At 38.8% G+C, this 26320-nt stretch overlaps 1 pseudogene; it reads left to right on the top strand.

Moving 5' to 3' along the window:
* The first annotated feature begins 12094 nt into the window (after positions 1-12094).
* LOC103676156 overlaps positions 12095-26320 on the top strand; it is a 40543-nt pseudogene continuing 26317 nt past the window's right edge.

Genomic DNA, 26320 nt, shown 5'->3' with positions numbered 1-26320 from the left:
TTTTTAAAATTTTTAAATAATATTTTATTTATTTATTTATTTATTTATTTGACACAGAGTGAGAGAGAGAGAGCGCACAAGTGGGGGCAATGGCAGGCAGGGGAGAAGCAGGCTCCCTGCTGAGCAAGGAGCCGGATGTGGGGCTCAATCCCAGGACCCTGAGATCATGACCTGAGCCAAAGGCAGATGCTTAATCGAAGCCACCCAGGCGCCCCAGCATATGCACATTATTTAGAACAAGCAAAAAAGCTGAATACGTTGCCTCTGGGTAACAAACCTCAAGATTAGGAAGAATGGAGAAGGAAACTACTATTAGTATTTTTATATATCAAACATTTAGTGCTTTAAAAACATACTTGCGTTATTTAACAAAATAAGCAAGCTTTTTAAAATGTATCAATATATTTAGCATAAATTGATTCAAAAATTGCAGAACATACATTGAAAAAAAAGAACAGAAGAGCATTCTAAGGATCTGGAAATTTCTGTAGTGGTAGAAGAACAATTATTGAAAAAAGAGAGTGAGAGTACAATTTATGTTCTAGTTTCTGTATTCCTCTGTTACGATGGAAGCAGGCATTCCTTCCATTTGCACCAACATTTAACTCTGATGTGAAATGTTCGCCACCCAAACTTCATCATTAATGTCTCTAACAGACAAAATGACATACCCCTTTCAGATTTCTTCTAGCTTCTGCACTATTACAGCCAACTGTCTACTGGACATCTTTGCTTGGATGTCACCAAGGAACCTCAGAATCATCATGTCCAAAACTGAACTCCTGATATTCACCGCCCCCATCCAAGTCTTCCTCAAACATTTGTCTTCCTAGTGGATGGCACCTCCCACCACACTGCGGAGCCAGCCAGAACCTGGAGGACTCTCTTGGTCAACTCATTCTCCCTTTCTCCCCATAACCTGTCACCAAGACCAGTTGATTTTCCCTTTAAATATCTCTTCAATGGATCTATCGTTCCTACGTATGCTAGCCCTGCCTTGTTTCAAGCATGGCCAAATACAAAAACTAAGTATTTTATTTAATGTAAAAACATTGACTAGAACAAGGGTAATGGAGAAGGAGGGTGATTAGTTCATTTGGAAGTTAGAAGAAACTTGGACTCATCATCGAGGAGAGGATACCACATTTTATACTAAGTCAGAAGCAAGTATGTGTTTTGGAAGCATTTCTTACATACATTCTTCAGATTGTCTTCAGGACCTTCTGCAATGTGTTTCCTCAACTACTGTTTCATGTTATTGAAATGTTTATAATATACTGGAAGTTACTGTACTAAAACAAGGGAGTCATATAATCAAATATATATTTTTGATGGTGATAGTGATGATGGAAAATAGAATAGAATACCAATTTCTGAAATGTTATATTTATTTAGCTCATAACTCTATAGGTAGAAGGAAATTAGCTTTCAAAAGTAAATCTTGTCATTCCCCAATTTTTTGAAGGTGGGAGACTCTCTCTGCAATAGAGAAATTCAATGCTCCCAGGCTGAATTGCCAGAATATCTCATTTTCATGGAAATTTTTAAGTCTCCAAAGAAAGGTTTCCAACATAGTCCAATCAGTACACTCTCAAGTAGTTCTACTTTCCCAAAATTAAAATATAGCAGAACAGAAGAACAAAAGTTCTTGAGAAGCTTGTCACTTTCACTGACTATCTTCTCTTGCATGCAATCTACTCCCCAAGAACTGAAAAGCAGAATTCATAGTAGTGGCAGGATGAAAAGACAGCTCAAAGGAGGGGGAAAAAATCAATGGGAAAAAAATCAATGTGAAAGTTGTAAAAGCTATACCAATTAGCTCTCTAATATATGGCCTTTTGAAGTGCCAAAGAGCATTTTTAAGTGCTACTTTTTATTTTTATTTGAATAGACTCACTGCTAATGGTACGGAAGCAATCATGTGAAACCAAAAAGACTAAACCCTAAAAAGAGCCTTCAGAAGCTAAAGGAGTATTTATAGTCTATACGATGGGTCCTTTATATTCACACCCAGTTTTTCTTGCTTCCTGTGAATTACCTTTCAATATATGTTGACATATGACTCTCAGAGTGTGTTTTAATCTTTTGAATAGGGCAAAAGAACAAAATAGATACCATAATTTGTAACTTTTCCTGATATGTTGGAATACATTCACATTCTCATACATTCACATTCTCTTACTCAAACATTATCACTAAGGCGTTTGAATTCCCAAAAAGAGTACCTTGGGTACATAGAAATAATAAGAATGGATACTTTCTCATTATCATTATTTAATCCCATTGGGTTCTCTGATTTCTGATGAAGACTATAATGAAAATATTGAAGAAGATAGTGTTCCTTACTCACTGTAAAGCACTTATTTCCCCAATTAAACCCTTACAAAGATGAGAATAAGATGAAAAAAAAAGAAAAGAAAAAATGTCCTTGGGATAATAAATCATGCTCAGTTTTTAAGTAACAACAGCATTTATTTATACAGTTCTTATCATAACCCAATACCGTTCTAAGTGTTTGTTAGCTCATCAGTTCCCCTAATCTTCACAACTACCCTGTGAAGCAGGAGTATCATTATGATCCCCATTTATGGATGAGAAAACAGAGCCACAGAGAGAGTAAATAATTTGCCCAGACAGAGTCACCTGAGTAAGTGACAGAGTGGTAATTACTCCCAAGATGCTTGGTGCTGTGCTCTTAAACACTTAAATGCTTTTCAGTAAAACATCCTTTGGTGGCTAAAAGTTGTAGGGCTTTATTTAGGGTAGAAGCATAAAACAGCAATGCTGACAGCAACTTGGTTCAAAAGTCTTTGGATTCTAGATCACTAAATTGGAAATAATAGAAATGATCAAAATCCAAAAATCCTCTGTGCTATTGATCCCTGTATCACAGAAGTGACAGGCAGAGAACAAGCATTAACTATCTGTTGCAGAATTAATTAAATAGGGAAGCCCTGCTAGCCTCTCATAAATATAATGAAGGATATCTTATCCAACTCTCTTCTACTGTGTCTGAGACTGAGTAGTAGTACAGCTTACCTAGAAGGAAATATACGTAATTATATATTTCATAAAGTGGTTAGACCTAGAGAAGACTGTTAGCTAACAGCCATGATTACCAATGGTAGCCTTATCTTTTTTTTTTCCTTAAAAGTGGATGTTCGCTATCTGTTTTAGAGATACTCTTTATAGTGTTAAGAAGATAAATTTTTCTTGTTTATTAAAGAATTTTATTATGAAAGGATGATTCCTTTTATCGTTACCTCTCAGCATTTATTGAAATAAATCACTTGACTCTAAATTTATCCTTGTTATGATAATAAAATAATAATTAATAGTAATGTATTTCTCAATGTTAAGTAATCCTTGCATTCTTAATAAACTCTCCTGTGTAAGGCTATCTTAGTCTGATGGATTCCATTTGCTAGTATTTTATTTAGGGTATCTGCATCTATGGTAATATTTTTCTTTGCTCAATAACAATATGAATAGCACCAGAATAATTTTTCTTTGACGACAGAACTTTTATCTAAGACAACCCTTGATTAGTGTGCTTTGGGAGTAGTTGTTTGATCGTCAGTCATAGTTATGGCTCTATTTCATTTCTTAATGTCCTTGAAAAAACAGTGGTAATTCATACTTTCATAAAATTTTTCTATTTTTTTCTGCATTTTGAGATATATAAGTGTTTTACAGCAGTGTTCCCTCCATTTAAAAAATCTTCCTCCAATTCCTTGAATATAATGCATTTTCTTTGACTTTACTTTGGCATTTCCTATCATGTACTTCCCTTTTTTAGACATGTTAGGGTTTTGGATTTTTTTTTTTAAAGACTTCATTTATTTGTCATTTTAGAGAGAGAGAGATAGAGAAGGTGAGCGTGGGGAGGGGTAGAGGAAAAGAGAGAATCCCAATAATGAATGTGGAGCCTGATGCAGGCCTCCAACTAACAACCCTGGGATCATGACCTGAGCCAAAATTAAGAATTGGACGCTTAACTGACTGAGCCATCCAGGTGTCCCTAGGGTTTGGGATATTTTAACGACCATTTTAGAGCACCAGCTCTTGTTTCATTTATCAATGTTACTTCTTAATTTTCCTTTCTAATTTCTGCTCATTATTATCCATATATTCTGCTTTCCTTTTTAAAAAAAATTTCTTAATTCTTAAATGCATTATTTAGTTTCATAAATCATTTCAATAATAGAAGCTTTTAAAGATTTAAATTTCCCTTTGAGGACAGCTAGATAATATCACAACTTCTGACATTTTATTATATTACATTATATTATATTATCTTACATTATATTACATTATATTATATTACATTTAACATTTTCTTAGTTTATGTTTATTTTGACAAAATAATTTTTAAAAGAGCATAATTAATTTTCTCAAGTGTTTAGATTTTAGAAGCGATCCTTTTGCTTTTAATTTCTACTATTGTTAAGTTGTGGTTAGAGAATGTGGCCTTTTAAATTTCTGTGTTAGAGAATGAGTTGAAGTTGTACTCTGCATACCTATTTGTATGTGTGGATGTATATAGTGTATCATCATAGATTTTTATAGGTTACCAACAAACAGTTCATATACTTCATTTTTATGATAAATATATATATACACACACATATATGTGTATTTATAATCACATATATGTGTATATATAATCATATATCATCTTGATGACATTATCTAGATCCTTTATACCTATTAACACTTTCTGAATATGAGAATACCTTAGGTGGTGGGTCCTCTTCTGTAGAAGACATATAAAATGTACATGTAAAATATTACATACAAATTAAAGAGTTCCTGGCCCCTCTGAAAGAAAACCATGGATTCCTTTATGTTCACTAACCATTATTAAGAACCTCTGCTCTGTAACTTAATTATTTACATGATATCTCCTTGAAGCAATAAAATGCAGAAAAAAATTTATTAAAATTTCCTATTATGATACAGAGTTATCAGACCCTTTTTGTACTTCTACTAATCGGGGCTTATATCCATGGATACCAGATTGGGCATTGCACAAAGACTGGTATATTGTGCCTTCTCTAGCATTAGAACCTGATATCAATATACAATACCCCTCTCATTCTGTTTAGAATTATCTTATATCCATTCATTTGTGTTAATTTTATTTTGCTCATTTTTTCTAATTTAATGAATTTAAATAGTGTTTTACTTGAGTTTGTTGGAAATTTTATGTATAATCATAGTGTGGAAATTTATCTGCTCATTTCCAATATGCAAGTCTGATTTCTGTATTTTTATCTCATTGCATTGAATTATGTTTATGTAATATTAAATAATGATAAAACTAGGTATCTCTTTAATTGTTCTGATTTTAATGGACTTATTATTTACTGTAAGTTTAATGGTAATTTGAAATAGGTTATTCTGCTAAAATTATTAGTATACATTTAGAGTAGTTAATTAGCTTCTCCTATCAATTTTTCTTTACTTTCCTCTCTCTCTCTCATTAATTCTCAACTCTGACTGCATTACTGTAGTTTGACTTTCAATTTATAGAAAAAGGAGCTCTTATCTTTCTCCCCCTCTGCCTCCTTTCCTCAAACATCCAACCACTACTGCTACCAACTGGAAACAAAACCAATTCAATGCACTTCCATTATCAGCAATTTCTGCTGCCCTCAATTCTACATGAATCATGGTACATCGATACATTACTCAGAAACAACACTGCAGTTGACATTATTGATATTACATATGAATGAGGGAGCGATTTGATTGAGAGCACGGGGTTGTGTTTGATAACCCACAAAACTCTTCCTGATGCAGCACATGAGAAAACAATAGAGTGTCTGGATAGTTCCCAAAGATCCTGAATAATTTTCCCTGCCTAGCAAAATAGCCTTTTGTTTACCCTGTTCTTAATAAACTCTTCTGTATGAAAGGCACATCGAGTTGGGGAACGCACAAAGCAGATAATGAAATCGCCAGGTGTTTGAGTTTGAAGGCTGTTCATTATGTTATTGCTTGTTTTGAATGTAGTCGTCTATGTTTTAAATGTTTATGATAAAATTATCATTTAGAAGACATAACTTTGAGAAAAACTAATTTCTTCAGGCATATATTGAGGTTGGCCTTATATTAACAATGTGGAATATGACCAGTGTTACTTTTAAGAGTATGGCTTACATCCTTTCCGGATAAAGGAATAACACCCAGCATGGCATTTGTTGTAAAAGGGTAATTATTAGGTTATAAGCTTTTTGTTGGTAAAGACTTAAGGAGTGTAATTTTTTTTTCATCATAATGCTTTTCATTTTGTAGAAAATCAATTTGTAATTACTGACTTATTTCTCCTCCTTTTGCTTAATAGTAATGTATTTTAGAGGCAATAACTTATTTTTAACCACTCTTTAGCTTATCTTTGGTGTTCTGGAATTTTTTGGTGTCCTTATACAGGTCAGCAATAAAATGTAAAGGAATATTGCCTTGTAAACTGAAATGCTTACAGAGTTAATGTTGAGTTCATTGTTATTTAGTTACTTGAAAGCATGTGGCCTATGATAACACCTTTTTATTTTTTGAATGACTGGTGTATTTGTCTCAGAGAACAAAATATCCTGAGAAGATTCCTGCACCACCTCCCCAATTGATTCCTTCTGAGATGGAAAGCCAAGGTTCCTTACAGAGTAGGCAAAAGAGCAGCCAACCCACTGAGCACTGAGGGTTTTAAAAGCAGGATGCAAACAGGTATTTGAGCTGCATTACTCTAAAATTTATAAGCTATGGGAAAGAATCGATGAGAATTTAGGGTTTTATTTTAAATTTTTTCCAGCTTAGGTTGTAATGGACTCTGAACATGTCCTATAATAGCTTGTCCTGCTGTTCCACAAGGTGTCTGAACATTGATATTATGGGTAAAAGGAATGTTTATAATGATATCACAGCATGTGAAGACACTCTATCCAAGTACATACAAGTGGGTCCAAGTTTTAAGAGTTAACATTTGAGGAAAATATTTCCCAATATTCTCCAATTGTCTATCACCCTCATAAATTCTGTCCCCTTTTGTATTTTTCAGGTTAGTCCCTTGCAATATGTAAAGGAAAAGAAGCAGGAATTGCAGAGATGAAGTTTATTTACTTTTAATATTGTCTTTAAGTAAGCTCTACATCCAATGTGGGGCTCGAACTCAAGACCCTGAGATCAAGAGTCACATGCTTTACCGACTAAGCCATCCAGGCACCCCCAGAGATGAAGTTTAAATCCAGGCCTGTTTGATGCTAAGCCTGTGATTTCTCTAATGCTTCATGCTATATAGAGAAATTATAACTATATTCCATTTATTAATCCGAACAGTGCTTTTTTTTTCTCCAGGAATTTTTATTTTTACTAGAGTCTTTTTTTTTTTAAACTGGGATTGATAAAAATATTTTCCCTCTCCTTTCTTTCTGCCACTGTCTAGACTCTGATGAACACAGGAATTAACATAAAGTTATCCACCAAGTGTCAGAAAAGAGTGTAAACAGCACAAAACTCTGAGTGCCTGCCAGTCAACTCTCAAGAGGCAGGTCTCCATTTGGCCATACTCCAGGTTATCTCTGGTGATTGTTTCCTCCATCCTCTGGTAGTAGCAGGTAATGAATGAACCAGTTTACCCCATTACTCTCTAGACAAGTATTGAAATATCAAAATTAAAGTCTTCATCAATACTATTTTTTCATAAAAATTAATCCTTACCATTATTATTACAACTATAATGCACTGAGTGCCTGTTGGAGGCCAACACTTCACAACACTCATAAAAATACAATCAGAAGTGTTTTTTTTTTTTAATCCCCAGTTTATGGATGAGGGACCTGAAGCCCAGAGAGGTCAAAGCACTGTGCCATCACATACCACCAGTTCATGTTTCAACATGAATTCAAATCCAGATCTGCCTGTTGTCACAACATACACACTTGTCGCTTTACCCTGCTGCCTCTCAACCAAATAAATAAAGAGCAGGCACGAGGCATTGGGGAGGAAGCTAAGAATTCACGCAACCATCTAATCATACAAATAATTGGCAGTTGCACTTCATGGTATCTCATATGTATAATCTCATTTAATTCACGAATTCTAGAAAAGCTGAGGCCAAGACTGTAAGGAGGGAGAATGCAGAAAGACAGAGTGAAAGGAAAGCGCCTGTTTTGTATGGAATCACTAAGGGAAAGAAAGGTCACATTGCCAGCTGGTGCTATGCTGTCTGTCATCAGGTTTTATAATACGGTGTAAACACTGGGGTCTGTGACACTGAACAAGGAGGGAATAGCTTATTACCTCCCAAAATAGCACAAATGCCAAGCAACTTTAACTGGCTTAGCCTCAGGAAATTTCTCCATTCTCCAAGAATGTAAGGTCACATTAAATTATTTAGAGACGTAAGGCTTGAGTGTATCAAAAAACCTCGGTGCATTATTTTGATGATGGTTGAGTGAGGACTTGCTGTGCTCTTGAGTTCAGATTTCCTAAAGAGGCCTAATATTAAATCAGTTGTTGAATTATGAAAAAATAAACACACATCTTATTAAAGGAAAACTGAACTATACATGTATTAGTGAAAAACCTACTTGGCATATTCCTCTGAATTTAAAATAAAGAAGCTGTCTCCCAGGCAAAGGTTGTCATTCCGTAGGGAAGACTTGAAATGAAATTATAAATCCCCAAACAGAGATTTTATTAGAGTGGAAAACCTGACAAAATCCTAACCACAGAAGCAGAATAGAAAAGGCTATGATGAACACCAGCTCTGTAAGATTCTTAAACAATTAGGACAACAGAGAGAAGAAAACATTAATTAATAATTTTATGTGTACTCATTGAGTTCTCACCAAAATGGTTATATTTTCCTTTTGTAAAATTAATTTTGATAATTCTCCTTGAGAAGCTGTTTGTTAAAAAAAGAAAAGAAAGAAAACTCTGAAGGAAGTTTCTAACTTGGGAAAACTTTTCTATCTTACATAATGCCTGTTTTTCAGAAAAGAAAAAAAAAAATCTCCCAAACTTGGACTTCAAAAAACCTGTGATACTTCCTTCAAAAAAGGGAGGAAGAGGTTGTTTATGCAATATCCACATCCTCACTTCTATTACCCATATGCCTCCTACCTAAGCTGATCGCAGTTCATTTGGTAGGGCAATGCTTGCTGTTCAATCTTCAACAGTGGGATCCTATGTTGGAATAAAGTTGTGTCTAGAGACCTGATATATAAATCAGGTGCAAGGTCAGCCAGGTAGTTGAGGACCGGAAGTTGTGCATAGGGAGCAAAGCCCACTTCAGATGGCTTCTCCTCCACACTCAGGAGTCACTAAGTCTCAAAGGAAACCATGAGAAGAATGCCCCCAACCATATTCTTAACCGATTTGACCTGTTCGGATTCTGTTCCACTCCCTTCTCTGTGGTTACATGCCTGTTCATGTTTCTAAACTCCTGCCACATGTTTATCTTCATGAATAATAACAGATAATCACCCTGATAAGCAAGAAGTCATTTTTTTCTATTGTAGGGTTAACTAGCAGTTTTAAATTCTTTTTTGATAAAAAATGGAATCATCATAGCAGGTGTTAATATTATGTATAAATACTGTAGTAAGAGGTTATATTTCAATACTGTATCAGTGGGGGTTCTCCAGAGGGGAAAAAAAATCAATGGGGTGTGTTTGTGTGTGTGAGAGAGAGATTTATTTTAAGGAATTGACTTGTGATTGTTAGGCTGGCAAGTCTGAACTCTGCAGGGCAGACCGGCAGGCTGGAGGGCTTGAGGTTTCAGTCTTGAGGCAGAATTTCCTCTTTTTGGGGAAATTTCAGTTTTGCCCTTAAAACATTCTACTGATTGGATGAGGTCTACCCGTATCATCGAGGGCAATCTTCTTTACTTGAAGTCAAATTATTGTAGATTTTAATAACATCTACAAAATACCTTGACAGCAACACCTAGATTAGCTTTGATGAAATAACTGCTCATAAATCTAACTCATAAATCTAACAATCAAAAATAAAATGTATAAAAATTTTTACTTGATATATACACACAAAATAAATGCTAAAAATAATAACCTAGTAATTTAAAGAAAGTGCAACACATTTAATATTTAAAAGTTACTGCACTTAATCTGAAGTTTTAAAACACACAAAAATATTATAATTGCCCTATCTGAGAGTTGATCTTTGTTTCATGAAAAATAATACAGGTGAAGAAAATTTTCTTTCATTTTAGGAGTTTGTCGATAGAATTGTTAAGGTGAGTTCAAAAGCATCTTCTAATTGGTGTCATATGAGCTCCTTTCCTGTTTTAAGAATAAAAAGATTTGTGTGCTTGTTCTAATTTGGTTTTACTAGTAAAATCAATATTACTTTTGCTACATTAGATTTTATATCAGTTTCTGTGTTCAGATCAGAGTATTACACAACAATCACATCTTCTCTTTGAGACTCCTCTGTTAAAGTATTTATAAAGAACTCTAGCTTTTAGTGGATAGTTCAACACTTAAAAACTTCAGAAAACATCACTGGATAATATTCAAATGATGTAATATTTGCTTCTTTTAGAAGGGCTAAGAACATATATCTCATTTCCATGTTTAAAGACTTCTTTTACTACTAACATGGATTATTTCTTAGAATACATCTCATAGGACTTATATATGTATGCAATTGTTCATATTTATTTTATCTGCAAAAATTTCACACTGTTCGCAACAAGGCCACATCACACAGATGGCAACAGCCACCAACAATACTAATTGATTAGATAGTGGCCACTTCTCTGTTCCTATTTCAGTTCCCAGATATAACAGCATTAACCTTTAGCTTTCCATGTGTATATGTCCTTCTCCTACTTTTGACATAAGTGGATTCTTTTGAAACTGGGAACATATTGACTGCTAAGCTTTCATTCTCATGAGAAAATTAAAATATATTTTCTCTTTTACCTGACTTGTCAACTTAAAAAAAAAAACTATATTTTTTTCTGTTCACTTAATTTTTGTTTTGACACTTTTTTTTCTCAACAATTTTATTTGAGAGAGAGAGCAAGAGAGAAAGCACACACACACACACACACACACACACACACACACACACACGGGGGAGGTGGGGGGGGCAGAGCAGGGAGGGAGACAGAGAAGCAAGCTCCCTGCTGAGCAAGGAAGCCTGAGGACAAGGGCTTGATCCCAGGACCCAAGATCATGACCTGAGCTGAAGGCAGAGACCTTAACCCACTGAGCCACCCAGGTGCCCCTCTTAAAAAAAAAAAACACACAAAAAAAACCCAAAAAAACTTGAGCCAATTTTGAGATTTCCCCACTCCCTTCTCTGGGATAAGGAGATCAGCATTAGCTCAAACAAGTAAACACATTCCTTATAGTAACAAAACAATCCTGATTCTTCCCTCCTGTCCCTGTATTATTGTCATTCATTTTACTTGTATGTAAGCAAATCTACAAGAGGGCACAAACGTTCGGTTCTAAAAGATAGAAGTACTGCGAATCTAATATATAGCATGGTGACTATTAAAAAAATAAGAAAAATAAAAGTTTTTAATTTACCTTCACTTATTTCTTCTTTGATGCTCTTCCTTTCCTTCTGTAGCTCCAAGTTGCTGACCTGTATTATTTTTCTTCTCTCTAAAGAATTTCTTTTCACATTTCAGGCAAAGCAGGTCTACCAGACACGAACGCTGGTTCACAAACTCGGGAGCTGCTTGGGTAAAATCTGAAACCGGCCTCCTACACCGAGGGCAGGCAGGGACCGAGGAAAGAGGCAGCTGCTCCAGACCCTTAGGCGGCAGGTTTTAGGAGCAGGGGAACTTCTTTATGAAGATTGTCTTGGCGGTGGCAAGACCTGTAGATCTCTGCACCCACTCGCCAGAGTCTTACGTGTTTGTAGAGAGGCCTTACTGGGGTTCCACCACGTATACTGCTCAGATGGCCTCAATAGCACTTGCGCGCTCAAGGCTGCATCTTCGAAGACAGTTGGCTGTGGGAATGGGAGGCAACTTGCTTGTTTCAAAGACTGAGAAGGTGCAGGAGTCAATAGCCTGGGGCCAACTGGCGGGTCAGCCCGAGGCCGCGTCCTCTCGATGACCTCCCCAAACACTCCAAACCTCAAGACCACCTCTTGTAATCTCACAGGCCTCGCTCTTCTTCTATGTGCACAGCAGGGTCCGCGAGGGGCTTCGCTAGCACGGCGGTGGCTCTTTGGCTGCACTGGAGGCAGATACCACAGCAAAGATGCAGGTACATGCAAGAGAAAACACAGATTAAGATAATGATTCCCAAAATAAGGAATTTTTTTTTTTTTCCCACCAAGAGCCCACGGATTCACTGAGTCCTCTAGGGTTGGATTACACAGAGAGTTCGTTTGTGTCCTCCTGCGATTTAGTAAAAAGAGTATACATGAGCAGACTCCTCCGGTATGAACACACAACGGTCTGTTTCAATAACAACACAGGTAACTGCTTGCAAGGCAGTAATAATGGCCAAGGCCATTCTGTTTTGGAGGACAGCTTTTCCAATGAGAGACTTTGCAGTGTTCATTAAGGGCAGGCATTGCCAGCTACCATTTAAGGCTCATTAGTGAATTGTGTAAGGGTTTCTATATGTGCTATCATAACCCTCAAACCAATGGAGGGGGGAAAATAGCAGCCAAATGATCATATCAGTAGAAACAGAACGTGCGCTCTCTCTTGAGGAAAGAGAGGTTAGGAATATATGTTATCGAGGGGCAGATTCTCCTGTGCCCAGGGAGAACCTAGGGTGCAGCACTCCAACCACCCAAGTGGAGCCAAGGCCAAAGATTGGGCCACATAGCCATCAGGTCCCATTCAGGGCCACCAAGGAAAACCTAAGGAGGAGTAATGGGTCATTGCCAAACCACTTGCTATCCTTTAATGTGACAGAAGGACTGCGTGGTTCCAGTGATCTCCATCCCATATTCCTGGTACAACTGGGTTGGTTCTGTTTAAAGTGACTTTTCTGTTCCCAGTGTAGGGGAGCCCTGGTGCTCAAACTGCCATAACCTGGGGTGAGCCACATGAACTTATCCCAAATCTGAGTGCAGCCACCCATGGTTCCAATGGTGGTAGTTTTAGGATCTTCCTGATCAGTGGTTGGATGGGCTGCCCGTGTAGTTCGCCACCATGCCCATTGTTATCGATCGTGTGTGTCACAGGCCAGTTTTCTGGACCAGTACTGGTAATATCAGATGAATGAAGAACACTAATTCTAGCTTGTTTCCCTTAATGTACTATTGTAGGCTTTCCACTCCCCTCCCTGAAGTGGTGATATCCACCATGGCAACCTGACAAAGCTAGAGAGGGGCAGCTGGCAACATATCCAACAGTTTGCCAGGCATACAAGGGGGCCCACTGTAGAAAGGTATTTTCATCAGGTGCCCACCCCGGGGCCAGACACCACAGGAGCAAAAGTCCAAAGTTGAAAAGAGAGATATTTAGTAGGAACTTGAATGGGAAGGTCTTCTCTTTCTGTAAGAATTGTATCTGTGGTCTGATCCTTAGATGTTAATGTGGCTGCAGCATTAGAAACTTCACCTGGTTGTGCGTCCATACATGTTAGCTGGGGGAGGCAGAACTGTCAGGCAGGAGGAGATATGGTGGGGATGGGATATACCCGATCGCGACTCTTGCACTCTCCCCTCTTGCAGTGGTGTGTGTTCCGTTCCAGGTATAGTGTGTTTTCAGAGGTCCAGCTTGAAGCAGGACAGTGGGATCCTAGTGGAGACTGAGTAGTTCTCCCCTCACCCAGGAGTTTAGAAGTAACCCACCCATCCCGGTGGGACATCCCATCACAAATTCCAGTAGATGACACCTTTTCCAGGCATGATGGGACATGGTGTTCTCAACAGCATAACATGTTGATCTGTAGTGAGAGGCCAATTTTTGTCTTCTGTGACTTCCATACCTTTAAGGTCTTGGGTGACTTGGCAGGGGTTCCCAATTTGCCATATGGGGCAATAGGCTCTACTGGCTGATCATTCAAATGTGCTGAAGCCTGGACAATAGTTTAGTCCACTTGGCTGAAGCGTTTTTACCTGTTTAGTAATTTAACGTGCTGCTTTAATACTTCATTTTTCCTTTCTACCAGCTCTGCTGCTTGTGGATTACAGGGGGGATGAAATCTCTGTTCAATAGCATGTTCTTTTCCCAGTCTTGCACATCATGACCTGTGAAATGTTATCCCCAATGACTGACTGTTCGACGAGGGTATCCATTCATGGTACTCAGTTTCTCTAATCCCTAATGGTGGCAGCCTGGTTTTCACCATGACGGGGGAAAGCTTGGGTGAGACCAGAAACAATGTCCACATAAACCAAGGCACATTTAGAACCCTCATTTGAAGGGAGGGGGCCAATATAATCAATTTGCCAATCTGTCACCAATTGGAAACTCCAGTGGACGGCCCCAGGCCCCTTTGGCAGTCGCCTTGGGTGTTGTTTAGAACACAGAGGACATGCTGTTACTGCGCTACCCAAGCCCTGTATTTCAAGGGTAATCTGGCATCCTGGGCAACACACCATCCTAATGATGTGGCCATTTTCCTTTACACCTAATCTGCCATATCTCCTGAAGGATCAGTTGCTAGGGCTCATACCTGAGCTAGGGCATTAACTTCTTGATTGCCAGGAACATTTGGTTTGTTCCACGGTCCATCACCACAACATCCTCCCCTTCACTCTCCTCACTTTTGCAGGGATTTTAACCTTTGACGTCTCAATCAGGCTTTGTCACAGCACCTGGACCTTAATCCCCTCAGGCTGCACCCTCTCAGCTTTGCTGAACTGCATGCTAGGGTCTACAAACTGCTTCTCCTGCTCTCCCACCTTGCCTGCCAGCCCTGAAGCCAGCAGAGTGGTGAACACTCCCCCTCCTCCTCTAACCTTGGCTCTTCTTCCACCTTTCTAACTCAAGCTTCAGCCTACCCAATCCTGGGGCAGCGGTTTGCTCTGTGTTCACCTCTCTCTTATGCACAAAGAAGAATTGGTGATTTTTCAGTCTGTTCCTGTTTTACTTGTTGCTAGGATGGAGTGAGAACTTCCAAGTTTCTCACCTGTGGTTTCTTCACTCTTTTTTGTTAGCATATTAGTTATCTGTTGCCATGTAACAAAATGGCCAAAAAAAGTACCACGTAACAAAGTGCCACATTGCCTGAAATAACGCATCAGGAATTTGGGAGCAATTGGATTGGTTGGTTCTGTCTCAAGAGCTTTCATACGAGTTGCAGTTACAATGTGAGTCAAGGCTGGAGCCATCCAAGGCTTGACTGGTGAAAAGTCCACTTTCAAGCATGCTCATGTGATTTCTGTCAGTCACGCTGTCAGCAGAGAGTTATGGGAAGAGGATGCCGTGGCAGGTAATGATTCTGGGTAAAGGCGAATGCAAGGCAGACCAGGATGCATAAGAATGATAGGCCTTGCTAAGGAGTTTGGTCATTGTCTTCCAGTGGAGAACAGTTGGAGGCTTTTAAGTAGCTTCGTTGCTTTATACTGTGAGATCAAAAGGTACTAAATAGGGGTGTGCCGGGGTGGCTCCGTCAGTTAAGAGTCCAACTCTTGATTTCGGCTCAGGTCCTGATCTCGGGGTTCATGAGATTGAGCCCCACGTTGGGCTCCTTGCTCAGCATGGAGTCTGCTTGGGATTATCTATCTCCCTCTTCTTCTGCCCCTACCCTTGTTCTCTCTCTAAAATAAATAAATGAAATCTTTTTAAAAAAGTTGTTAAATAGCAGGTATAGCAAAAGACTCCTTGGTCGGGGTTTATGTCAAGAGATACAGAAGGCTCAACAGAACTCACCTGCTCATCTGCCTTCAGATCTCAGGAAGCTCTGAGCCCCCACTAATTCTGTGACATTTTCTGGTCAGAATTAGCCTCTGAGGGGCGCCTGGGTGGCTCAGTCGTTAAGTGTCTGCCTTCGGCTCAGGGCGTGATCCCAAGTCCTGGGATTGAGCCCCACATCGGGCTCCTTGATCTGCTGGGAGCCTGCTTCTTCCTCTCCCACTCCCCCTGCTTGTGTTCCCTCTCTCGCTGGCTGTGTCTCTGTCAAATAAATAAATAAAATCTTAAAAAAAAAAAAAAAAAAAAGAATTAGCCTCTGAGTGAGCTTTGAAAACTAGAGGATGTATCCCGGGGCTGGGCTCTGCTGTGTACCAAGCATCCAAGCAGACCAGCCATTGCGCCCTTCTGCTTTGGATGTTTTCTGTAGCTCAGGCAATAGGAAAGCTAATACGTATCAAACACTTATCAGTGGCATGCCTGCTTTAAGTGCTTTATGTGAATTAATACCTTTAATCCTCATAAGAGCTCCTTGATAAGTTGCTATTATTACTCAAATTTTACAGATATGATAACTGAGACCGGGAGTGGTTAAGTGGTTCATGGTTACAGAGATAATAAAGGGTGGTGTTGAAATTCAAGCCTCGGAAGTTAAACTAAAGACTTGATCTCAATCCTCTCATTGATGCCACTTTCAGGGAAATTGCATAAATACTCAAGCTCCGTTGTGCTTAGATAAATGAAATCTCTGCTGCAGACAGCTCAAGGGAAGTAAGCATAAACAATCTAATCTAGAAGTTAAGATAAACCACGGTCTATTTTTTACTGTTTCTAAAGAACATTTTTCCTTGCATTCCACTGATGCCAATAGGATAAGAGAAATGGATTGTCGAAGTCCCATGTAAAGGTCAAGCATTATTGGTAAACGTTAATGTAATTCTTCATGTTAAGCACCCTGTTTTGTTCTTTCCACCTTCAGAATCACTGAACCCCTGAATGTGTCCCATTTCCAATTCTCAGTAAGATGATTTGCCTCTTTCTCCTCAAAGTCAAACCACACCGTAACACATGTGATTAGTCCACTACTTACTGAGACATGATCTGTATGTCAAAGTGAATTAGTTACACTTCTACATGGGTGTGGCTTAAAAGTGGAATTGACAATACAACTGATACTGACAATCAGGTTTCCTTTCTTTACACATATATTCTAGACCAATGGGCTGTGAAATATTAATCCAAATGTAACCCTGTGTTTATTCTTCTCAAAATGGGAAATTACCTAATTCACTTTATATACATATCCTCAATCTGTTAGTCTCTAAATTTGTAGCTCTTATTGTGGCTATTTCTGACCTACATCTATTTCTATTTAACAAGGGCCTTAGGTGGTAATTTTGATAATTCTCAGCTTGTTGTATGAAGAACAAACTTTGTCTTTAATTAGACTTGTACAGAGTATGCATCATAAAAAAGAAAAACTAAATCTTTTTTCCCTTTTACTAAATTAGGGGTAAGAACCCTTTCAAGCATATTATCTTGTATTTATACTGGTTTTAATAAGTTCGGAAGATTAAGGGCAATACTACTTGAACAAAGTTGGAAAGAATCGGATCCTTTTTTTTAGAATGTGTTACAAACAGTGCTCTTCATAGCTGCCAGGTATGACACAAATCACATTTTTCCACACTGTTTATTTTTAAATAAGAGGATTACATACATTGTCAATCTGCTGTAATCTCACTAAATTGCGTTTTAACCAAACTCTACAGAATACAATTAAGGAAGGTCTCTGAAAATGATGTAAGCACACACAGTGAGCAGCCATGTTTTCCGAGTCCTGCATGGACCCACCAGGGACGTGTCTAAGTAGATGACGCTTTCTGAGGCACTAATGGACCTTACTGTTAATGGTGACTCCTGTAGCTAGAACACAGAGGCCCTGGGAGTACCCTACATACTGTAGAAATTCTTTCTGCAAAATCCCTGGCGGGTGCTCATCCAGTCTTTCTTCCTTACTCAGAGCCTCTGCTCTTGTGTTTCTCTCTGCTTAGAATAACTAGGTTCTTAGACCTTCGCATGGGTAGAGCCTCAACTTTAAGTTGGCTCAAATAGTCCTTCCTCAGAAACTTTCCCTGGTAAATGAAAGAATGAAAGAAAATTCCAGCAGCTCTAGGGACAATGGCATACAATGCCATGGGTTAGGCATTCCATTGTTCGGAGCTCTAATGGTTGAAACATCTGTATTAATTTGCGAGGGCTGCTGTAGCGAACTGCCACAGGCTGGGTGGCTTAAACAAATGACATTTATTTTCTCACAGTTTTAGAGTCTAAAACTCTGAGACCAAGGTGTTGGCAGGTCTGGGCTCTCCTGAGGCATCTCTGCTTGACATACAGATGGCCACCTTCTGGCTGTGTCCTCACATAGTTTTTCCTCTGTGTGCACACATGTCCCTGGTGTCTCTCTCTCTGTCCACATCTCCTCTCCCTACAAGGACACCAGTCAGATTGGATTACAGCCCACCCTAGAGGCCTTGTCTTAACTTAATCGCCTCTTTAAAGGCCCTATCTCCAAATACAATCACCTCCTGTAGTCATGTGGGTTAAGCCTTCACCAAATGAATATGGAGGGGGCACAAACTGAATTCACAGCACCATTCTTTGCCCAAAGGATTCTTTCTGCTTTCTGGATACCCTCTTCTGTGTCATACTTGTCTTTGCAGCATTATCTTGTGCCCTTCATACACACTACTTAGCTAAACTTACTTGAAAATGCCTGCTCATTTACTGTAGCAGATGAGAGAATGTGGCTTTCAGATTTCCTACTCAGTAACCACAATTGACTAAAGGCCTCACTGGGGTGCTCTGAATCCTTTGCTGCACCTGCACCAAGGTGACCCTCCTGTTGGCTGCTCCCAGCCAATGACTCAGTGCAGCAAGTATACTAAGGCAGGTTTTTTCCTATGAGATACAGTGCTCTTCTGGCTGGAGACTTTGCTTGAGGATTCTCATCAGTCTCAGGAAAATGTCTTCAAACTGCTCTGCAAGCTAAGACTTTCTTTCTATCCCTCTCCATCACAGGGGTGAGATCTGCACTAGGCTGATGACTTCCCATCCTCCTCTGGCCCCTTCTCATTTTCCCTCACAGGCATTTCTCCCAATAATCTCTTGCACATCTAATCATCTTGAATCTTCTTGGAGGACCTGGACAAATTGTCTCCACATGTGTAAATGATAGAGGTCTTCTCTTTTCTGAGAATGTAACTTAAATTGAGAGAATGGATTCAAGAGTGGAAATTCTAGCAGGCAAGGGGAAATATATGTATTTTGGAGAGCCGAAATACCATTGAAATAATTCAACGCTTATAACAAGGACAACATGAATTTAGTTAAAGTGTTTCTCAGACTTCTAAATAAATCATTAGACATTTTAAAATATAAATTTATGCGACACGAAATTTTTATTCTGAACACAAGGATATCTTATTCCTCTTTATACTTAAACAAAATATATACTTTTTTTCCTACCAAAATTATCAACACCAAATCAATAGGGTCTGCAAGGATTAAGACCACACATTCAGGATAAAACCTTCCCATTTGAGCCTCCAGAATGTTATCCTCAAACCTATCCCCAGTCCCACAGCCCCCCATCCCTGCCTACTCTGAGACCAGTCAGAACTAATCTCATTAAGCCCATTACCTGTTTGGGTCAATCACCACAGGGAATCCCAGGCTTCCAGGTTTTCCCTCACTGCACACATTTTAATCACTATATATCTTTGCATATCCTTTATTATGTCTCTTTCTTCCATCTTCCCTAACTCCTAAAACCTCTCCAGTGAGCCCTCTGGAATTTATGGTCCATCATAAATAAAACTCCCTGCTCTCTTCTCTAAAAATTACCTTCCACCCACTCTCAATGAAACTTAATTCTCCCTTAAGGACATGGCTTCCTCTGCAGGTTCTCTGGCAGAAGCAGTTTTGTCTCCCTCAGCCCTGATCCCAGGGGGTTTGAATCTGGGTAAGTGTTCTCTTTGTCCTCATGGCCAATTATAGGCTGCAATCCCTCTATGGTCCTGAAACTCTGTGACGTTGATTATGAGGCCATTTGCTTTGGCCACATACCTCCTGTCCCTCACTAAATCTGCTCCAACCACAATGGTCTCCTTAATTTTCCTCGAACTCACTGGAAAACGCCATTCTTGGGGTCATAGTACTTCTTACTTCCTTCCCTACAACATGCTCTCAAATATTTGACTAAGTTCCCCTGTTTCTTCATTTTATTTAATTTTGGGGGGGTCAAATGTCAATGAAAGATATCCTGTCTACAATATTTAAAATGGCAACCGCCTTCTGCGACATTTCTTATAATCCATTGCTTATATTTTCTCCATGGCACCTGTTTTTATTCATATCCTCCATTAAGAACTTAAATTTCAAAAACACAGATTACGTTCTTTACCGATGAATAAGAGTCTACTATAGAATAGTTACTCAATAGACGTTTAATGGATGAATACAATAAATCGAATTTATGGAAATTATAATCTTTCTCCCCTCCGAAGAAGGATAAGTTAAATACTGTCTTAAGAAAAATCACATTGCTTTCTGTCTTATTCAACATCTTCCTATTGTTTTTTTCTTTCTGTTATGTGCCTAATGTTCTGCTAATAATGCAAACATGAATAAAGTCCGATTTCTTACCTTGATGGGTACCCTTTCTAGCTATAAGACATAAATATATACAGATTATTATGATAATAACAGGGATAAATATTTATGCATATTTAAGTTTTAATTTTCTCTGGCAACTAGGGACAAAACCAGAGACTGGGAAACCAATTAGAAATACGCACAATAGCCAAATGATAGACAGTGGAACCCCGTGTTAAACTTTTTTTTTTTTTTTTTTAAAAGATTTGATTTTATTTATTCGACAGAGATAGAGACAGCCAGCGAGAGAGGGAAACAAGCAGGGGGAGTGGGAGAGGAAGAAGCAGGCTCATAGCGGAGGAGCCTGATATGGGGCTCGATCCCAGAATGCCGGGATCACGCCCTGAGCCGAAGGCAGACGCTTAACCGCTGTGCCACCCAGGCGCCCCTAAACTTTTTACTTGGAATGGGAAAGGGCAGACACACGGAAAATATTTACTAGGCAAAATTCAGGAAAAATAATTTTGATTATATTTAAAAAGTGAGAAACTAACAAAAGACTGCATGATAAGGAGATGTTAGAGGAAGTCAATGGAGAAAGATTAGAAATTAACATTTCATCTGATGAATGTTGGTGCCTATGTGAGATACACAGAAGAATAGATCCTTAATATTGGTCTCAATATAAAGCTTGGTAGAGAAGTATGGGATGGAAAAATACATTTGGGAGTTCTCAATGCATCTGCAGTAGTTTAAGCCTTAGAAATAAATGAGATAGCTCAGGATAATATATAAAGTCAAAATAATCGAGGCGCAAAGAATTACACTGAGAACAAGAATTTGGAACACTTGTAGAAAGGGGAATGATTTTATAGAAAGGATAAAATGTCAGCGAGATCACTCCCCAAAAAGCATAGTTCCTACTGTGGTATGATGTAAAGTAAGAGATTAGAGAGTGTCAAGAATGAAAACATAAGCAGAATTCCCAAAAGCAGCAGAGAAGCTCAGTAAACTCAGAAAAGACAATTTTCATTGGATTCAAAATTAGGAGACCACCAATGACTACCAAAGCAGTTTCAGTGCACTGGAGAGAGAAGCAGGCAGCAGGCAGGGCCCCGAGAATGGAATGGGCTGTGAAACTGTGGTCTGTGTGGCAACAAAGCTTTCTTTAATTAATTGCAGATGAAAGTGAGCCATACATGGGGCAGTAGGTGGCTGGGAGATGACCGGGGAGGTTTAAGTACATTGGAGGCTAAGAGGAAGAAGCAGAAAGGAGAATGTTGAAGATGCAAGAGAGAGAGAGAACAATTGATGGCACAAGAAACGTTCTGGACACAGTGTTCAGGGGTGGGATAAAGAGCTGAATCAGAGGGGCAAGAGAGGCCAGAGGACTATGACGGTCTTAGGTGTGGATATAGATTGGCTTGCAGGAAGGGGACAGCCTTGCTGATGTAAAATGACATTGGTAGTTTCATTTTTTAATTAAATAAAGGAGGCACGTTTCTTGCTGACAATTTTAGGAAAAGAGTTTGAATATTAAGGAAGGCATCTGTGAAAGCTTGGCATATTCATAGAGGGGAATGGAAGAGAATGATAGTGTTTACAAGTCATTGGAACGAAGACACAAACTTCTTGGGGAAACAACCTGCATGGTTGGGTAATATCCTCCAAAAATCCTTATCCTTCCACAACCACAAATGATAAGGCAGGAGGTGACACTGACGCCGAGTTAAAGTTTTACTAGGAAAGTATGGTAAAACAAGGTAATTGAGAGACCAGATGGAAAAGAAGTAGATTTGATGGTTGCTCCTGTTTTCTAGGTGGGACTGGGAGGGAAGAGAGACCAGCCGGAGTTGATAGAAAAGGAAGAAAGGGATCAAGAATCTTTAACTTTCTTGCAACCAGAGTAGAAATGGTAGGTATGAAATCATGGGAGATTTGGGAGGAAGGGAATACAAGATTAGAGAGATGGTTCTTGGAGGAGAATCTCTCGGGAACGTTTGTTCCAGATGATTTCAATTCAAGACACTGTCTGATAAGAAAAGGGGTAAATTTTATGAGACTAAAGGATGTCCATGAATTTCAGAGTAGGTAGAGTTTTGGAATCCAAAGAAAACATATAAATATTGTAGTTTAATTTCTAGACAAGGGATCTGAGAAATAACTTGTTTGAGGGCACACAGCTAATTAGTGGAAGAATCTGGATCAGAGCAAGATCCTTCTGACAGAGTAGATTTTTTATTTGTTTATTTTAATATTGCTTCTTGTTATCTAATACTGGGGAGTATGGCGATACCTTCTGATTCTTCCCTGGAATTTCGGAATCAAGTGATTAAGTGATGGGATCTTTGTGAATAATAAGCATTTGGAAAAGTAAGCAATGGTAAGAAATGAAAATTTGCTTTTCTTTTGCTCATACATTCCACATTTTTTATTAATAAAAATTCTCTCTCTCCCTGTTTGCAGATACACCTTATAGAGGAAGAAAGTTGTAAGGCTGGTTAGAGATTTCGATGGAATTTATTATTGTCTTTTATTACTTTCAAATACTAGCTCAAGAGGAAATCTAATAAGTGCATTATTAAAAAAGAAAAACAACTTACATTTGCATATTGAATTGTGTACGTGTTTGTAGCATTGCTGCAAATATTTCCTCCAAATTTCCTATGTTGACTCAAAGTTATTCTAGAATTCCAGAGTTGGGGTGCTGATATGCTGATTACTTGCCTTCCCCAGAGTTGGGGTGCTGATATGCTGATTGCTTGCCTTCTGTAAAAAGAAAAGTCTACTTTGAAGGTGGTTTAAGAGGCGATGCTGTGCACAAATTTGCACACATTATTAACACTTTGGCAACAGGTGCCTTGCCTCGGTGGGAACATAGAACAGGTACCACAACTCGCTGAGCTGACTCCCACAATGGATTCTTAGTTAGCTTTCAAAAGATAAATAAAATTGCTTCTCACATCTTAAAGAAGGTAATGCGTAAGCACATGCCAAATGACTGTGACGAATTCCATAAAATCAGCTGTCACAAGGAGCAGTTCAACACACTTTGCCTCTTTGTAGGGAGGGAGGTACCCTTTTATAGTAATAGTATGAGTAATGTAATCTACTGAGTCAGTAATAAATTTTGGCTGATACAGTTAAACTCTAATCCTGTTAGATAACTATTATATATTAATTAGTTAAGTAGGTTTCAGCCCTAGTGTTTGAAAATACAATAGATGATAAACTTACATCATGGAACTAATGATAATACCTTGTGTTAAAAGCGTGAAGGAAATATATATATTTATTTATTTATTAGGTATTTGAGGCATATGAATTTAGAAAAGTATTTGAGGTAGGTGATGCTCAGCTTGATACAACTTAGAACTTGGAAAGTGTGTAGGGAGCATGGAGATGTGAAAGAGAGAAGTATGTTTGGGGAATAATAGCTAATTTTTAATTATTGGCACACAGGATGTGTATGAAGTAGGGATAGAGGCAAAGCTAAGGCTATGCTGGAGGTAGGCAGGGTCATGGTCCTAAAGCAATAGTTGATTAGGTATAGGGCCAGGACTGAAGCCAATCAAGGAGAAAATAAATTAGAAATATCATTATGCACAAAAGTTGAAATAAAACTTATAATTTGCCAATCATATTCTCTGTAAATACCATGGAAACTGCGGTGGAAGTATTAACCTTATATAATATGGTTAAATTATTGTCATTTTCCAACGAATGAAAATGCAAAGATTTATCTCAAGAGACACGCTTCTTGAAATGAAATTGTGTGGCTTATTCTCAGTCCTTAACCTATTTGATTATTTTTCAGTATTTTATACTATGAAATATTATCATCATTGAAAATCTTTCTGATTGGCCTATATCAAAATATACTATCTAATCATTTCTCCAGTGCCTTCCTCAAGCCTGCGCTTCTAGCTGAATCTAATATTACTCCTGCCCCTCCAGTAAGTAAATGTGTTAACTCTCCAATAACCTCACTGTGGGCTACCATGACTGCCCCTACACAGCACACACTTATCTTCACAGGAACAACTACTTCCCTCTCTGGCACTTGTCAAAACCTATTCGGGTCAAGCTCTGGGAAAATGCTACTCTTTACTCGAAGTTCTAATTAACCAGGAAGAATTAATCTTCCCTCTTGCTCCTACAGATGTGTATAACTCTTTATTCCAGGACTAGTATTGTGACCTTCTTTCTTAAATTATCTATTTGTCACCCAAACCTCCAATACAAGATGTTAAGTTATTGAGAGGTCAAGGCCCTGGCCACTGTTGTGTCCCCTAAGACACCTTTTTGTTCAGTTGCCAGGTTCTGCATCCCTCCTTCCCACGTATCTAGGGTGGCGAATCTCTGCTAGATATGCAATCTAATCCCAGTGCCCAGGACTAGTTCTGAACAACCAACTTTCAGGTATAATGTATTTAAGGCATGTACCCATCCATACTGGCCATTGATACATTCCGTTTTATGCTAAGACATGAACCTCTCTGCCAGTTACTCTGACTCAGCTACTCAGCTGATCCTTTCTCTATTCCTTTACCCTTGACTATTCTGTTAATCTTTATGGCAAGGAATAATATCTTCAAGTCCTTTGGTCTCCACCCAGGAGAATTTTTATATTTCCTGAATAGTGATTAATTTTTTAGTGTGTTATTACTGTGCCACGAAATTACCAATAATCTTTATAAGGATGTATTGTTTAAAGGGTGATTTTTTTTAATACAACACTCTTTTCTTGACATGAATGGGGCTTCATATGACATTTTTGCAAAAAACTGTCTGACCTGCCCAACAGCTTTTTTAAAAAAGCAGCAAATGTAGAGTTAAAATTTCAGAGTAGATACTCTCTCAATTCCCAAGACAACAACTTTAAAAGGGAAAACAACAGAGGCCAGTGAAGGAGGTTCTAAGACGCCTGTTTTGTGGCCCTCATGGAACTTTGCACTTCCTGAAATCTCTGGAGGAAGGAAAGTTATTTGTGTTAGCACCGCTGGGGTGAGACGGTCCCTGAGAGTAAGTTAGGGGACTGCTTTGGATGTTGCTTTTTGCTCTTTCCAGCCCCTATGAGATTTCTAGCACACTTGAAGCAATAAGGGAAGGAATCAATTCAACTTTTGTGCTTGTAGAGCAGATTCAGAGATAATACTTGTGTGAAATCACTTCGGTTTCGCATCGCTAGAATTTATGGTTGTACTCAATGCTGTTCTACTAGTTTGCCGGGGCTGTTATAACAAAGTACCACGGATGGGGTGGTTTAAACCAACAATCTGTTTCTTTAGACAGGGGTATGTGGACTGGCTTGGGTGGCAGCAAAGATCAGGGGAATGTCGGACTTCAGAGAGCTCAGCCTCATGTCTACCCACAGCCATCCACTCCAAGGCTCACAGACCCATCCCTTCCTACCGGTGCGCCCTTGCCTTCCCAGAGGAAAGGAGTCAGGGCAAGGATGGTCAAGCAGGCTGTGGGGTTATTAAAACATATTAGAGCTGGATTTGATGGGTTTGTGGAGTTGGCTGAAGACTGGACCGAAAAATGGCCCCTCTTCCTCATCTCTGCATCCCAACAATCCCAGGACCTCGGAAGTCATCCATTTTCCCACCTCAGGATCAGTGGCAGTTTCTTTTTTTTCGGGAAAGAACTTGTTATACTCTGTTATACCCTCCACTCAGGAAAATCCATTTCCTTTTATAAAGTGGACACAATCCTATGAGAATCCTTTACTGGGAATCAAAGTCAAGTACAGCTGGCAGAGCTGTGTGACTGGAGCACTCCTGGACAAAATCATGAAGGAAGGGGACAGCTATAAAACCACGCCTGTCTGTGGAGAGGTCACCTCAGGCACCACAGAAC

The sequence above is a fragment of the Ursus maritimus genome, unplaced genomic scaffold, assembly GCF_017311325.1.
Source record: "Ursus maritimus isolate PB19 unplaced genomic scaffold, ASM1731132v1 scaffold_18, whole genome shotgun sequence".
NCBI classification, from domain to species: domain Eukaryota; kingdom Metazoa; phylum Chordata; class Mammalia; order Carnivora; family Ursidae; genus Ursus; species Ursus maritimus.
This window is presented reverse-complemented; position numbering and strand designations above follow the sequence as displayed.